An 11,677-nucleotide genomic window follows, 5' to 3' on the forward strand; every position below is an offset into this window, starting at 1 on the left:
CTCTAAAATGAGTATGAGTTTTTTTGAAGAACAATAAAAGTTGCTTCTTAGGTAGCTAATTAGTAAAAATTTAGACCCATCCTTATATTATGGTGCACCAAATTTAATCTTAAGTTTAAATCTCTTAAATTTATTCTGAATATCCTTACAAACCAGGTTTCAGGTATTGCAGTGGGGGAGACCTGGGTTCCGGTCTCTGCTCACCCAGTAACTGCATCTGACTCCATCCTCTGGGCAGTGTTTATACGTTGCCCTTTGCTGCTGGCCTAGAAGACTCTTCAGATAGTGTTGTAGTGAGTTTCTACAGCTTTATTTCACTTTTAGACTGTAAGCTCCATGAAAGTAGGGACTTCAAGACTAGATATATCTCTGACATTCCAGATATAGAAAAGATAACAAAAAGCGATAGATGGGCTTTTGACCATGAGGCCTGCTGGAGATATCTCTATTATAAAGGGAGAAAATAAGATTAGATTTTTAGATTAGTCTCAGAGTTCTTTCAACTTAACATTTTTATATAATTCTGCTGGGTAAGAAAATATAGATTTTAAAAATTTAGGAGTTGAATTTTTGTGATATTTAGCTTGAGTGTCATTAATTTCCCTCATTTTACATTTGACATGTGAGCCCACCATTGAGACATGCAATGTGGAAGTACTGCTGCTGTGTACTGTGGGTTAAAGAAGAAAGTCAGATTCATACACTTGGATTTAAAACCAGGCTTTACTTTTACAGCTTTATGTCTCTGGGCAAGACATTTAATGTCTTTAACCCTTAGTTTCCTTATCTATAAAGTGGGGATAATAATAATTGTTATGGTAGTTAGGTATAAGCACCCAGCATGTAAATATTGTCATATCTCACTTTATTGTGCTTCGCTTTATTGTGCTTCTCAGATATTGCATTTTTTGCAAATTGAAGGTGTGTGGCACCCTTCATCAAGTAAGTCTATTGGTGCTATTTTTCAAAAAGTATTTGCCACTTCGTGTTTCTGTGCCACTTTTTGGTAATTCTCATAATACTTCAAAACTTTTCATTATTATTATATTTTTTACGGTGATCTTAGATCTTTGATGTTACTGTTGTAATTGTTTTGGACACCATGTCCTGCCAATTAATAACCCTACAATGACCTCTAAGTGTTCAAGTGAAAGGGAGAGTCATGACTCTCACTTTGAATCAAAAGCTGGAAATGATTAAGCTTAGTGAGGAAGGCACGTTGAAAGCTAAGATGGGCTGAAAACTATATCTCTTGCACAAAACTGCCACATTGTGAAAGCAAAGGAAAAGTTCTTGAAGGAAATTAAAAGTGTTATACTCCAGTGAACACATGAATGATAAGAAAGTGAAAGTCTTATTGCTGACATGGAGGAAGTTTTAGCAGTCTGGATAGATCAAACCAGCCAGAAAATTCCCTTAAGCCAAAGCCTATTCCAGAGCAAGTCCCTAACTCCCTTCAATTTTATGAAGGTTGAGAGAGGTGAGGAAGCTGTAGAAGAAAAGTTTGAAGCTAGCAGATGTTGGCTTATGTGGTTTAAGGAAAGAAGCCATCTCCATAACATCAAAGTGCAAGGTGAAGCAGCAAGTGCTGATGTAGAAGCTGCAGCAAGTTATCCAGAAGATCTAGCTGAGATAATTAGTGAAGATGGTTTTATGAAACAGCAGATTTTCAATGTAGACAAAACAGTCTTATAGTGAAAGAAGATGCCATCTAGGACTTTCATAGCTAGAGAGGAGAAATAAATGCCTGGCTTCAAATCTTCAACAGGCAGACTGACTGACTCTCTTGTTAGGGGCTAAGGCAGCTGGTGACTTTCAGTTGAAACCAATGCTCATTTACCATTCTGAAAATCCTAGGACCCTTAAGAATTATGCTAAATCTACACGTCTTGTGCTCCATAAATGGAACAACAACGCCTGGATGACAACACATCTGTTTACAACATGGTTCACTGAATATTTATAACCCACTGTTGAAATCTACTGCTCAGAGAAAAAGGTTCCTTTCAAAATATTACTGCTCATTGACAATGTACATGGTCAACCAAGAGCTCTCATGGAGACATACAATGAGATTCATGTTGTTTTCATGCCAGCTAACACATTCATTCTGAAGCCCATGGATCAAGTAGTAATTTTGACTTTCAAGTCATTATTTCAGGAACATATTTAAAAATTTTTTAATTGATATTGGAGTTGAGTTGATTAACAATGTTGTGTTAGTTTCAGGTGTGCAACAAAGTGATTCAGTTACCCATATCCATGTATCAATTCTTTTTCAAATTCTTTTCCCATTTAGGTTATTACAGAATGCTGAGCAGAGTTTCCTGTGCTATATCGTGGGTCCTTGTTGTTGGTTATCTATTTTATTATTTTTAAAAATTTATTTATTTATTTATTTATTTATTTTTGGCTGCATTGTGTCTTCGTTGTTGCCCACGGGCTTCCTCTAGTTGTGGAGAGCGGGGGCTACTCTTCATTGCAGTGTGCAGTCTTCTCATTGCGGTGGCTTCTCTTGTTGCACAACACAGGCTCTAGGTGCACAGGCTTCAGTAGTTGTGGCTCGGTGGGCTCTAGAGCATAGGCTCACTAGTTGTGGTGCATGGGCTGTGTTGCTCTGCAGCATGTGGGATCTTCCCGGACCAGGCTCGAACATGTGTCCACTGCATTGGCAGGCAGATCCTTAACCACTGAGCCACCAAGGAATTCCCTGGTTATCTATTTTAAATATAGCAGTGTGTATATGTCAATCCCAAACTCCCTTTGTAAGGCTATAGTTGCCAGAGATAGTGATTCCTCTGCTAGATCTGGGTAAAGTAAAGTGAAAACCTTCTGGAAAGGATGCACCATTCTAGATGCCATTAAGCACATTTGTGATTCATGGGAAAAAGTCAAAATATCAATATTAATAGGTGTTTAGAAGAAGTTGATTCAAACCCTCATGGCTGACTTTGAGGGATTCAGGAACTTACTATTACTAACTTATTAGAAGTGTAGGTTGTAGGTGTGACTGAATTCCTGCAATCTCATGATAAAACTTTAACTAATGGGAAGTTGCTTCTTATGGATGAGCAAAAAATGTGGTTTCTTGAGATGGAATCTACTTCAGTTGAAAATACTGTGAAGATTGTTGAAATCATAACAAAAGATTGAGAATATTACATAACTTTCATTGATAAAGCAGCAAGAGGTTTTGAAAAGATTGAGTCCAATTTTGAAAGAAGTTCTATGGGTAATTTGCTATCAACCAGCAGTGCATGCTACAGAGAAATAATTCGTGAAAGGAAGAGTCAATCAATGTGACAAACTTCACTGTCTTATTTTAAGTAATTGCCATAGCCACTCCAGGCTTCAGCAACCACCATCTCTATCAGTAGGCAGACATCAAGATTGAGGCAAGACTCTCCACCAGCGAAAAGATTATGACTCACTGAAGGCACAGAAAATTGTTAGCATTTTTCAGCAGTAAAGCATATTTTAACTAAGGTATGTACATTGTTTAGACAGAATGTTACTGCACACTTAATAGACTACAGTACAGTGTAAACATAAACATTGTATATGCACCGGGAAACTAAAAAATACCTGTGACTTGCTTATTGTGATATTTGTTTGTTGTGGTGGTCTGGAACTAAACCCACAATATCTCTGAAGTGTGCCTGTATGCTTTTAATATATTTTGTTTCCCTTTTATTTCTTCTGAGTTTTAAATTGACTCCACCGGTACCCTCAGTTGCAGTTTTTCTAGTACCAGGGCACAATAGAAGCTATTAATTGTCCTCCACTATCCATTTTCCCTTCTTCCATTTACTAGTAGAACCCTTGTTTCCAACATTGCTTACAACCAGGTGTTTCATGTGACTTCTCAGAGTCAGCAGTATGAGAGTGGAACTGATGTGAAAAACTTCTGGGTCATGCCCTCAAAATAAACCTCCACTTCCTCTTTCCCCTTCCCACAGGCTAGAATGCAGGCATGGTGACAGCTTTGACCTGTGGAGATGGGAATGGCATAGAAACAAGATAGTCGGAACCTGGGTTTCTGGGTGACTGCATGAAGCAGGGCCTCTCTATCCCTTTGACTGTCTATCAGCTTAGAGTTTTGTGTGGGGAAAAGGTATATTTTGTTCTTAATTAATCAACATATTTTGTTCTTTGCTAAAGCAGTCAAACCAATATCTTAATTTGCATTAGTATTAACCATATGAAATTGCTGGTGTAATAGGTTAAAGGCATGTTAAGTAGATGACCATCCCAGGCCCCAAATACTATAGACACTGGAATTTGAGGTAAAAGTCAAACTTCTAAGAAGAAAGTTAAGTACAACTAGTAGAAGAGAAACTCTTTCACATTAATTGATAGAAGTTGCTATGGAAATTAGGATAAAGTATCATTAAGGATAGAAAATATGTGTATAATCTTTGAACTATTATAGAATCTTGAGTCCCTGTCTTCTGTTCATGTCTACAAACATTATATATATAAAATATTTAAAATAATAATAAAAATTTTTGAGATAAATACAAGATTATAAGCATCAGGCCTAGCACTATTATTAGACTATTTGAAAGGAAGCCTTTCTCTTTACATAGGAATTGCTAAATCAGTAGATGTACTATAGATTAAGTGGTGCCTGAGGTCACCACTTGAAAAAAGAGGCGATTTTGCCCTGCAGGGGACATTTGGCAGTGTCTGGAGACATTTTTGTTGTCACAGTTTGGGAGCAGGTGTCACTGGTATCTAGTGGGTAGAGGTAAGGGATGCTGCTAAACATCCTGAACAAGACAACTCCCACAATAAAGAATTATCCACACCAAACTGTCAGTAGCACTGAGGTTGAGACCTTGGAATAAAGCCATCACAGAAAATTGTAGGGAAAAGAGATGGAGGAGAGTCCTAACAGCGGCTGCTCAACTCCCCTATCTAGCTGTTCTCAATTCTGGATGTTTTAATTACACAAACCATTTAATATCATCACTCCCCTTTCATTTCCCCACATAAGTCAGTGTAAATTTGGTTTCTGTTGCTTGAAATCAGAAGAGTTCTGCCTAATTTTTTTCCCATAATCCTTTGTAAGTGTTTTTCTCATCTCTAGCTTTGTTTGCTCTAAGGGCTTTCTTCTCAAGTAGAAAATTTTGCTGGTTGGATAGTCAAGTGCGTTCCTCTGGAGAATTTCTAATAAGTGGGTTTTTACTATGATTTGTGGATGAGTCTCTGTTGATTGTCTTAAACATGAGTCTATTCACTAACTATTAATTGTTACTGGTGGGTCAATCAAATATGAACCCTATGAGAGAACATAGCTTGAGAGGCTTAATTTCTGTGGAAATTGCTGGCTTTAAGGTATAAGGAGAATGTTGTGGATTGAATTGTGTAACCCCATAAAGATGTTGAAATCCTAACCCCCAGTACCTGAGAATGTGACCATATTTGGAAATAGAGCCTTTGCAGATGATCAAGTTACGGTGAGGGCATTAGGATGGATTCTAATCCAGTGGTGACTGTATTCTTGTGGAAAGGGGCAATTTGGACACAGAGATAGATACACACCTAGGGGGAATGCCATGTGAAGATGAGGGCAGGATGGAGTTATGCATGTACCAGTCAAGAAATGTCAAAAGTTGTCAGTAAAACACCAGAAGCTAGGAGAGAGGCATGGAACAGATTGTTCCTCACAGTACTCAAAAGAAACCAACTCTACTGATACCTTGATCTTGAATTTGTAGCCTTCAGGACTGTGAGACAACAAATTTTGTTGTACAAGCCACCCAGTTTGTGGTACTTTGTTACAGCAGCGCTAGCAAACTAATACAGAGAAAGTTTAGGGAGAAATACTATTTTCTCACTGCCATGAAGATACTAGCATTTATCTCCTCTGAGAATATGGAGTTCAGTTATGCTGAATACTAAGTGAACTTGAACCAGCTCTGGAGAACATTACATTTATAGTTCTAAGGAAGGTTTATTACAACCATACATTAGAAATAGATATTTTAATTAATTCTTTGAATATTTAGATATATTTATTAAGTTTCAACACACAAAAGTCATTACATATTTTTCATCTCTGTTATAATTCTATGCTGTACTTTATTGATTGAAAATTTTATCTACTAGATGAGAATCATTCCACAAGAAATTGTTAATTTAATTCAGATTGTGTTTGTATTTGGAAATACCATAAAATATCCAGAAAGAAATTATCATGTTTATTAGATTTGTAGATTTCCTTTGCAGGTTAAAAAAAATCTGAAATGAGATTAAAAACTACAGTTATTATTGAAATAATTTTTTTGTTTGGGAAGTGTTGAATCCTCCTTCACAGTGAGTGTTTAAGCTTTGGTTGGTACGCCAGTTATCAATTTTTGTCTCTCATCTCCACATTCAACTTTCTTGCTCTGAAACTTGCTCTGAGATAATGAATGGAATTCCTTAAACCAGCTCTTCTTTACAGTGAATATGATGTTAGCTTCCTCAATAGAGGGTGCTACAGGGATATTGCAGGAAGATGGGGCATCTCTCACTGGATCCAGAGGCTGCATGGCATGGATGGTCGGCCATGTGAGTGTGAAGATATCTGGTGGTACCCTGCCCCAGCCATGAAGTAGGAAGACATGGTTCCTCTGACACTGTAGACCTGATGCTGCCTGGCAATCAATCACCTTCCTGTGGCTTTCCCAACATGTTACCATGGGCTCTGGGCCACCTGCTCAGAGTGGCACCTTGACTCTCTGTGTCCTGGAAAGTTACTTCCTATTTGACCAGTTACTGTGGACCACATCTGGTTTAAGTACCACAATATACTTTTCTGCCATCCAGTGGACAACCACACCTTCTGTAACAAAGTCTGAATCCTCTCCTTGGGGAGGTAACTCCATTCAGGTTTGTCCTTTCTAGGGTGTTTTATATCAGTCCTAGGGTGTCCTATGGGGTTTCTTTGCATCTCAGAGTATCTCTTTTAACATTGCTTAATGATTTTTACAATAAAATTCTCTATATCATGTTATGGTTTCTATCTCCTGTTTGGACTCAGATTGAAACAGTTGAAAAACAAAAATTTGAGCATACTGTGGAGGATTCAAGCACTACATTCTTTGGGGAAAGAGTTGATTTGAATAATCATTTCTAATTTCTTCTCAAACCAAGCCTGTGTGTTTTTCTGAGCCTTCCTTTTTAAACAGTGGAAACAAAATCTTGCTTTGAGAGAAGTACGGCTGGCAGTTGATAATAGCTTTATTTACTGTGACCACAGCAATCATCTATACTAATGATAATTAATTTGAAAGAATTAGAGGATTGATTTATTTAATGAACCTACAGGTAATTGTGAATTTCTTTACTAATGACATAAGGGAAATGAGGCCTGTTAACATTTAAAATAATTTGTAATGGACATGTACATCCTTTAAAAGAATAAAAGCTTATATTCTCATCAATTCCCATACATTTGAAATGAATGGTTTAGTTGATCACTTTCTTCTAATTACTAGAGCTGTATCTACACATGTGATGTGAGTACATTGGCATAGGGTTTATTTGTTCACTTCAGCCTCCTTTAAAACATAGTCATGTTCAAAGTGAGAGAGTGGCATGGACATATATACACTACCAAATGTAAAATAGATAGCTAGTGGGAAGCAGCTGCATAGCACAGGGAGATCAGCTCAGTGCTGCTTTGTGACCACATAGAGGGGTGGGATAGGGAGGGTGGGAGGGAGGGAGATGCAAGAGGGAAGGGATATGGGAACATATGTATATGTATAACTGATTCACTTTGTTATAAAGCAGAAACCAACACATCATTGTAAAGCAATTATACTCCAATAAAGATGTTAAAAAAAAGTCATGTAAAAGCCTAATTTAAATTAAATGAGTTGCTACTGCATACCATGTGACTGTCTACCATATTTGATGCTTGTAGCAGTTATCTATTGCTGTAATGATACTGTATAACATGTTCGCCCCAAAGCAGTAGTTTAAAACAATAATCAAATATTTAGGTCATAGGTCTATAGGTGTTTTTGGCTGGATTCAGCACGGTGTGGTATTGACTTATCTTGGTCATCCATCTGGGAGTTAACTAGTTATTGGATGATTATCTATGGTCACTCAGCTCTGTTCCATTTGTTTTTCATTCTTCTAGAAGCTACCGACCATGTTCTTAGGATGATGGAAAAGAATGGGAATGAGGGTAAGTAGAAAGACACGTGTTTTTTCCAGTTTCTGTTTGTGTTACATGTACTAATATCCTTTTTGTCAAAGCAAGTAACATGGCGTACTTGTCATTTGCTAGGGCTTCCATCACAAAATACCATTACTGGGTACCTTAAAAAACAGAAACTAATTTTCTCACAATGCTGGAGACCAAAAGTCCAAGGTCAAGGTGTCGGCAGCTTTAGCTTCTCCTGAGGTCTCTCTCATTAACTTGCAGACAGCTGCCTTCTCGCCGTGTCCTCACATGGTCTTGCCTCTCTGAATTTGTCTCTCTGTGTGTCCAAATTTCCTCTTCACACAAGGATACCAGTCCGATTGGATAAGGCCTACTCTAACAACCTCATTTAATTTAATTACCTTTAAGAGGGCCTATCTCCAGATACAGTCACATTCTGAGTTTTGTTTAAAATATGAAGGTCTTCAGGAAGGACACAATTCCACCCATAACACATGAACCAGACCAGAATCAACAAGAGAAGTCATGGTATAATAAGATATATAAAGAACTGGGGCTATGATTTCCCTCTATCTACCATAATGCTAACAAAAGCCCCTCAGGGACATGGTTATTATTTTCGTCATTTTACAGATGAGGGAAAAAAAGGCTCAACTGGATGTGAGTCCTCACATGTTTATGTTTTTTCTTATAGGAAAACATTGATTAACTGAAATAAGAGGCCAAGAGAAATCTTTTTACCTTTAATTTTCCCTTATTTGAATAAGAGGCAATCTAGTAGAGTGGCTAGGAGTGTGAGCTCTTGGCAATAGCCTGCTTGAATCCAAATCTCACCTTTAACACTTACTGGCTACTGTACTTTGGGCAAGTTAGTTAACTTTTGTGTATCTTACCTTCCTGAAACGTGAGAATAATAGTAGTACCTACATAGTGTTATTAAAGGGTTAATCTCTTTATGTAAAAAACTGAGAACAATAACCACAACAACAATTATTACAACCTTTTCTTATATAAGATGTGAGATCTAACAAATAGAATTCTTCTTTGAACAAGGTGATATTACCTGACAGTCAGGGAGATGAGCAAGCTAAACTGTTCAGTTAACACCATATCACTTCCTAACTGGTACTCTGTTGCAGTATATCAAATACTCCACTAAGAAATTCTCCACTCTTGATTAATTTGTATTTTTTATAAAGTTGTAATATTTCAAATCTCAATTTTCTGTAACTATATGTTCATGAGTGGACAGGCCTGTATTGTCAATCAACTACTTTTACTAGTTCCATAGCTTCAAACTGATTTTTCAGCTTTTAGTTTCTCTCCTTCCCAAACCAGTTAACATACTGAGGTCAGATTCAGATCTGAAAAACATCAATTTCATCAAGTTACTCCTCTACTCAAGCCTTCAGTGGTTCTCTAGGGCCTAAAGGGAAATATTTCCAACTCCTTATTCTGGCATGCAAGACCATCCACAGAATGATTGCCTCATTTACCACAATTCCCTCTCATGACTTGCACTTCCCACCACCATTACTTTGTCTACATTTATCTCACAATATGCATTCCTCCTTTCATTTTTTTTCACTTAATAATTCTTTCCCTCATGTTAGCATATGGATCTGGTGTCTGTGGGTATTTTGATTTGTCCGTTTTCCACATTATCTACTGATCTTCTGTTAAGGAGGATGGAAATGTATTTTCCTATATAGTTTTGTTACAATTATTGGTTAAATTAGTAATCAGTTTTTAAGTCTTTATACTATGCTTATACAAATGCAACTCTCAGCTGAGTGTTACGGTGCACTATGGTTATGTTTCCTTTCCCTGAAGGTAATAATAATTTTCTTCCTTATTCATTTGAAGTTTTCTTTATACCCATCACTAATTCTTCTCACACCTTTCAAGAGCTTCTTGGTATAGTTTTCCACAAAGTCAATCACTTTCAATCCTTGATTGGTTCCAGTTTCTTTTTCCCTCTGAAACAAGCCCTCAGTTTTCTAGTCTAGGTGCATTGTTTCCCTATGCCTGCTGAATAGTTTTCATCTTAGGACCTCTCTTTGTTGAATTCTTTTTTTTTTAAACTTTTTATTTGAGGCTTATTGACTACAAGTAATTTCTAAATATATTTCCCTTAATTTTACAGTAATTGGTGGATGGGTCCCAAAATCTCTAGTTTTTTTTTGGCTGTACGCGGGCCTCTCACTGCTGTGGCCTCCCCCGTTGCGGAGCACAGGCTCCAGACGCGCAGGCCCAGTGGCCATGGCTCATGGGCCCAGCCGCTTCGCGGCATGTGGGATCTTCCCAGACCGGGGCACGAACCCGTGTCCCCTGCATCGGCAGGTGGACTATCAACCACTGCGCCACCAGGGAAGCCCCAAAATCTCTAGTTTTGACCAATAAATATTGACCATTTTAAGCCATCTTCTTTTTTTATTTTAAATTGAAGTATAGTTGATTTACAATGTTGTGTTTGTTTCAGGTGTACAACACAGTGATTCAGATACATATATAAGTATATATTTTTATATGTATATATATTCTCTTTCAGATTCTTTTCCCTTATAGGTTATTACAAAATTTGGGTATAGTTCCTTATGCTATACAGTAGGTCCTTTTTTGCTTATCTATTTTATATATAGCAATACGTATATGTTAATACCATTCTCCTAATTTATTCCTCCTTCCTTCCCCTTTGGTAACCATAGATTTGTTTTTTGTGTCTGTGGATCTATTTCTGTTTGGTAAATAAGTTCAATTGTACCTTTTTTTCTTTTTCAGATTCCACATATAAATGATATCATATAACATTTGTCTTTCTCTGTCTGGCTTACTTCACTTAGTGTGATAATCTCTAGGTCCATGCATGTGGCTGCAAATGGTCACAGACATATAGATCAATGGAACAGAGTAGAGAGCCCAGAAATAAACCAATGCACCTATGGTCAATTAATCTATGACAAAGGAGGCAAGAATATACAATGGAGAAAAGACAGTATCTTCAATAAGCAGTGCTGGCAAAACTGGAAAACTACATATAAAATAATGAAACTGAACATTCTCTAACATCATATATAGAAATAAACTCTCTTTGTTGCATTCTTGAAATTCCCTTTGCTATTCTCCTAGGTTGAGCCCTGGTCACCAAGATTTGGAGTAACTTTTTTGTTTCTCTATTCTTTTTAGCATGAGGCTTGGAGATGAACACAATTTCCTGTAATACTGAGGATCCTCGGTTGCTAAATTCTGGTAAAAAAAAAAAGATTTTACTGCAAATTTTAGTATTTTTAGTATTTTTAAAAAGTTGTGAACATACCTGCACTTAACAAAAGGATATTAACTGAAACTGAGTTTTAAACGTTTCATTAAAAAATGGTAGCACACATATACAATGGAATATTACTCAGCCATAAAAAGAAATGAAATTGAGCTTTTTGTAATGAGGTTGATAGACCTAGAGTCTGTCATACAGAGTGAAGTAAGTCAGAAAGAGAAAGACAAATACCATAT

General features: G+C 37.0%; 1 long non-coding RNA gene across 1 annotated transcript in view; it reads left to right on the forward strand.

The window, feature by feature from the left end:
- The window catches only part of LOC308620001, a 56,293-nt gene extending 44,877 nt beyond the window's left edge, over nucleotides 1-11,416 (forward strand). Inside the window, exons 2-3 of the long non-coding RNA XR_014016286.1 lie at nucleotides 8,141-8,188; nucleotides 11,354-11,416. This is a non-coding gene — a long non-coding RNA (uncharacterized lncRNA). The remainder of the gene's footprint in view (nucleotides 1-8,140; nucleotides 8,189-11,353) is intronic.
- The last annotated feature ends 261 nt before the right edge of the window (nucleotides 11,417-11,677 follow it).

The sequence above is a fragment of the Mesoplodon bidens genome (genome assembly GCF_964165515.1).
Source record: "Mesoplodon bidens genome assembly, chromosome: 7".
Classification (NCBI taxonomy): domain Eukaryota; kingdom Metazoa; phylum Chordata; class Mammalia; order Artiodactyla; family Ziphiidae; genus Mesoplodon; species Mesoplodon bidens.